This window comes from Oncorhynchus clarkii, chromosome 18, assembly GCF_045791955.1.
Source record: "Oncorhynchus clarkii lewisi isolate Uvic-CL-2024 chromosome 18, UVic_Ocla_1.0, whole genome shotgun sequence".
NCBI classification, from domain to species: Eukaryota; Metazoa; Chordata; class Actinopteri; order Salmoniformes; family Salmonidae; genus Oncorhynchus; species Oncorhynchus clarkii.
In genome coordinates, this window is record NC_092164.1 from 42,569,553 (window position 1) to 42,575,871 (window position 6,319).

Genomic DNA, 6,319 nt, shown 5'->3' on the forward strand with positions numbered 1-6,319 from the left:
CTTGTTTTTGAAAGAAAAGCACATTTTTGGTCCATTAAAATAACATCAAGTTGATCAGAAATACACTGAAGACATTGTTAATGTTGTAAATGACTATTGTAGCTGGAAACGGCAGATTTTTTATGGAATATCTACATAGGCGGAAAGAGGCCCATTATCAGCAACCATCACTCCTGTGTTCCAATGGCACGTTGTGTTAGCTAATCCAAGTTTATCACTTTAAAAGGCTAATTGATCATTAGAAAACCCTTTTGCAATTATGTTAGCACAGCTGAAAACTGTTGTCCTGATTAAAGAAGCAATAAAACTGGCCTTCTTTAGACTAGTTGAGTATCTGGAGCATCAGCATTTGTGCGTTCGATTACAGGCTCAAAATGGCCAGAAACAAAGACCTTCCCTGTGAAACTCATCAGTCTATTCTTGTTCTGAGAAATGAAGGCTATTCCATGCGAGAAATTGCCAAGAAACTGAAAATCTCGTACAACGTTGAGTACTATTCCCTTCACAGAACAGCGCAAACTGGCCCTAACCAGAATAGAAAGAGGAGTGCACAACTGAGCAAGAGGACAAGTAAATTAGAGTGTGTAGTTTGAGAAACAGACCTGTCACAAGTCCTCAACTGGCAGCTTCATTAAATAGTACCCGCAAAACACCAGTCTCAACGTCAACAGTGAAGAAGCGGCTCCGGGATGCTGGCCTTCTAGGCAGAGTTCCTCTGGCCAGTGTCTGTGTTCTTTTGTCCATCTTAATCTTTCTTTTTATTGGCCAGTCTGAGATATGGCTTATTCTTTGCAACTCTGCCTAGAAGGCCAGTCTCCTGGAGTCACCTCTTCGCTGTTGACATTGAGACTGGTGTTTTGCGGGTACTATTTAATGAAGCTGCCAGTTGAGGACTTGTGAGGCGTCTGTTTCTCAAACACTTTTTTTGCAGACGGTTACTGACACCGGCCATATTCAACGTTTGTTGAGCGTTCGTAAATCCGTCAGTTATTCTGCGCTCTGGCACACTCAAACAAGTCTGGTCTGAAACAGTTGTTGCAATGACATTCTTTTGAAATGGATACTTGCATTGTGGATTATTTTGTTCAGTTTTACTATGCAAGATATAAAAAAATAAGCTTTAGACAGGATTACCTAAACATACTGACCAGCTCATATAGACATAAGTGTGCTATATGGCAGACCAATCCAAACTCATCTCTCGGCATGTCCAGCCCGCTCATTATCTCAGCCAATCATGGCTAGTAGGAAGGTTAATTCCTTTCTCTGTAGCTTAACCAACAAGGTTTGTATTTAAAAAAATATATATATTCGTATATACAGATGGCATACAAGTTTGTTATTAAGGCACATGAAAGTTCACATGTTCGAAAAGGCATTTCTGCCCCCCAAAAAAGCATTTTGATAAAAATAAAAAGTTTTACGTACAAACTGCTCTCCTATGAAAGTAGTGATTTCCGGAATCGGGTCACAAATAGTCAGTTGATTACTTGTTCAGCAGTCTTATGGCTTGGACGTTGAAGCTGTTAAGGAACCTTTTGGTACTAGAGTTGGGGCTCCGGTACCTCTTGCCGTGAGGTAGCAGAGAGAACAGTCTATGACATGAGTTTGACAATATTCTACCTCAGGTGAGCAATACCTCGAGACTTCTTAAATATTAGACATCGTGCACCAGCAGTTATTGACAAATAGACACACCCCCGCCCTTCGTCTTTTGAGATGTAGCTGCTCTGTTCTGCCGAAACACGGAGAAGCCAGGCAGCTCTATGTTATCATCGTTCAGCCAAGTCTTGGTGAAACATAAGATATTACCATTGGTAAGATAGTCTTAATCATAGATCGTCCAGTTTGTTTTCCAATGATTGCACTATGGCCAATAACACAGAGAAAAAAAGGGGGAGGAGGGATATCACGAAATTGGGGAGAAAAAAGGGGTAAAATAAAAATAAATTAAAAAATATGTAATCGTCTGCATCATTTACAATCCCCCATATATATTTGTTTTGTAAATATACGTACCGTGCATTCGGGAAAGTATTCAGACCCCTTGACTTTTTCCACATTTTGTTACATTACAGCCTTAGTCTAAAATGGATTAAATCATTTTTTTACACACAATACCAAATCATGACAAAGCAATAGCAGGTTTCTAGAATTGTTGGCAAATTTATAAAAAATAAAAAATACAAAATACTTAAATTGACATAAGTATTCAGACCCTTTACTCAGTACTTTGTTGAAGCACCTTTAGCAGCGATTACAGTCTCAGGTCTCCTTGGGTATGACGCTACAAGCTTGGCACACCTGTATTTGGGGCTGTTTCTACCATTTTTCTCTGCAGATCCTCTCAAGTTCTGTCAAGTTGGATGGGGAGCGTTGCTGCACAGCTATTCAAGTTCGGGCCACTTAAGGACATTCAGAGACTTGTCCCGATGCCACTCCTGATTTGTCTTGGCTGTGTGCTTGTTGTCCTGTTGGAAGGTAAACCGTCAGCTTAGTCTGAGGTCCTGAGCACTCAAGGCCAGGTTTTCATCAAGGATCTCTATGTACTTTGTACTTTGCTCTGTTCATCTTTCCCTCGATCCTGACCAGTCTCCCAGTCCCTGCCGCTGAAAAACATCCCCACAGCATGATACTGTCACAGCCATGCTTCACCGTAGGGATGGGGCAAGATTTCCTCTTGACGTGAAACTTGGCATTCAGGCCAAAGAGTTCAATATTGGTTTCATCAGACCAGAGAATCTTGTTTCTTATGGTCTGAGTCCTTTGGGTGCCTTTTGGCAAACTCCAAGCAGGCTGTCATGTGCCTTTTACTGAGGAGTAGCTTCTGTCTGGCCACTCTATCATAAATGTTTCTCCCACCTCCACAGAAGAACTCTGGAGCTCTGTTAGAGTAACAATCAGATTCTTGGTCACCCCTCTGACCAAGGCCCTTCTCCCCTGATTGCTCAGTTTGGCCGGGCGGCCAGCTCTAGGAAGAGTTGGTTATTCCAAACTTCTTCCAAATAAGAATGATCGAGGCCACTGTGTTCTTGGGACCTTCAATGCTGCAGACATTTTTTGGTACCCATCCCCAGGGCGGCAGGGTAGCCTAGTGGTTAGAGCGTTGGACTAGTAACCGGAAGGTTGCGAGTTCAAATCCCCGAGCTGACAAGGTACAAATCTGTCGTTCTGCCCCTGAACAGGCAGTTAACCCACTGTTCCCAGGCCGTCATTGAAAATAAGAATTTGTTCTTAACTGACTTGCCTGGTTAAATAAAGGTAAAATAAAAAAAAAATATAAAAAATCTGTGCCTCGACACAATCCTGTCTCTGAGTTCTACGAACAGTTCCTTCAACCTTGTGGCTTGGTTTTAATTCTGAAATGCACTGTCTGTCAACTGTGGGACATTATATAGACAGTTGTGTGCCTTTTCAAATCATGTCAAATCATTTGACTTTACCACAGGTGTACTCCAATTAAGTTGTAGAAACATCTCAAGGATGATCAACAGAAACAGGATGCACCTGAGCTCATAGCAAAGGGTTTGAATACTTATATTTATGTTTTTTTATGATATAAATGTGCAAAGATTTCAAGAAAACCTTTTTTCACTATTTAATTGACATATTGTGTGTAGATTGATGAGGAAAAATATAATTTAATCAATTTTAAGAATAAGGCTGTAATCAAAGGGTCTGAGAACTCTCTGAATGCACTGTGTGTATATATATATATATATATATATATATATATATATATATATATATATATATATATACAGTTGAAGTCGGAAGTTTCCATGCACTTAGGTTGGAGTCATAAAAACTTGTTTTTCTGATTTCTTGTTAACAAACTATAGTTTTGTCAAGTCGGTTAGGATATCTACTTTGTGCATGACACAAGTAATTTATCCAATAATTGTTTACAGACAGATTACTTCACGTATAATTCACTGTATCACATTTCCAGTGGGTCAGAAGGTCACATACACTAGGTTGACTGTGCCTTTAAAATTCCAGAAAATGATGTGATGGCTTTAGAAGTAAAATAAGAATTTGAATTTGAAAATAAGAATTTGTTCTTAACTGACTTGCCTAGTTAAATAAAGGTAAAATTAAAAAATTAAAATAAAAAGAAGCTTCTGATAGGCTAACTGACATAATTTGAGTCAATTGGAGGTGTACCTGTGGATGAATTTCAAGGCCTACCTTCAAACTCATTACCTCTTTGCTTGACATCATGGGAAAATCAAAATAAATCAGCCAAGACCTCAGAAAAAAACCTGTAGACCTCCACAAGTCTGGCTCATCCCAGGGAGCAATTTCCAGACACCTGAAGGTACCACGTTCATCTGTAGAAACAATAGTACGTAAGTATAAACGACATCGGACCACAAACCCGTCATACCGTTCAGGAAGGAGACCCGTTCTGTCTCCTTGAGATGAACGTACTTTGGTGCGAAAAGTGCAAATCAATCCCAGAACAACAGCAAAGGACCTTGTGAAGATGCTGGAGGAAAAAGGTACAAAAGTATCTATATCCACAGTAAAACGAGTCCTTTATTGACATAACCTGAAAGGCCGCTCAGTAAGGAAGAAGCCACTGATCCAAAACCGCAATACAAAAGCCAGACTATGGTTTGCAACTGCACATGGGGACAAAGACGGTACTTTTTGGAGAAATCCTCTGGTCTGATGAAACAAAAATATAACTGTTTGGCTATAATGACCATCGTTATGTTTGGAGGAAAAAGGGGTAGGCTTGCAGCCGAAGACCACCATCCAAAACGTGAAGCACAGGGGTGGCAGCATCATGTTGTGGGGGTGCTTTGCTGCAAGAGGGACTGGTGCACTTCACAAAATAGATGGCATCATGAGGTAGGAAAATTATGTGGATATATTGAAGAAACATCTCAAGACATCAGTCGGGAAGTTAAAGCTTGGTCGCAAATGGGTCTTCCAGATGGACAATGACCCCAAGCATACTTCCAAAGTTGTGGCAATTAAGGACAACAAAGTCACGGTATTGGAGTGGTAATCACAAAGCTCTGAACTCAACCTATCGAAAATTTGTGGGTAGAATTGAAAAAGCGTGTGGGAGCATGGAGGCCTACAAACCTGACTCAGTTACACCAGCTCTGTCAGGAGGAATGGGCCAAAATTCACCCAACTTATTGTGGGAAGCTTGTGGAAAGCTACCCAAAACATTTGACCCAAGTTAAACAATACTACCAAATATTAATTGAGTGTATGTAAACTTCTGACCCACTGGGAATGTGATGAAAGAAATAAAATCTGAAATAAATCATTCTCTCTACTATTATTCTGACATTTCACATTCTTTAAATAAAGTGCTGATCCTATCTGACCTAAGACATGGAATTGTTATTGTTAAAAACTGAGTTTAAATGTATTTGGCTAAGGTATACGTAAAAGTCAGACTACATCTGTATATTTATACCCTCCTACTAGGCGGAGTGAAATCCTTGCACATCTATACAGCCAATTCATCTCTGTTGCTAGTCAGGAGCTTAACTGGTTCCTCTCATTGGTGTAGACTCCTGCTAGAACCGTCATGGGCGCGTAAATATGTGTGTGTGACAGGAGAGACTGTTCCTCCTCAGTAATCTAGTATGGCACTGTAACGGTACAGTGCATTCGTTAAGTATTCAGACACCTTGACTTTTTCCACATTTTGTTACGTTACAACCTTACTCTAGAATTGATTAAATTAAATTTGTTCCTCATCAATCTACATCCAATACCCCATAATGACAAAGCAAAAGCAGGCTTTTAAAAATGTGTATAAATGTAAAAAATATATATATATATATATATATATATATATATTAAAAAACAGAAACCTTCTTTACATTCGTTTTCTGACACTTTGCTGTGAGACACAAAATTCAGCTCAGGTTCATCCTGTTTCCATTGATCATCCTTGAGTTGTTTCTACAACTTGATTGGAGTTCACCTGTGGTAAATTCAATTGATTGGACATGATTTGGAAAGGCACACAACTGTATATAAGGTCCCACAGTTGACAGTACATGTCATAGCAAAAACCAAGCCATTAGATCTAACGAATTATCCGTAGAGGGTACCAAAAAATGTCTGCAGCATTGAAGGTCCCAAGAACACAGTGGCTGCCATCATTCTTAAATGGAAAAAATATGGAACGACCAAAACTCTTCCTAGAGGGGCCTTAGTCAGAGAGGTGATGGTCACTCTGACAGAGCTCCAGAAATCCTCTGTGGAGATGGGAGAACCTTCCAGAAGGACAACCATCTCTGCAGCGCTCCACCAATCAGGCTTTTGTGATAGGGTGGCCAGA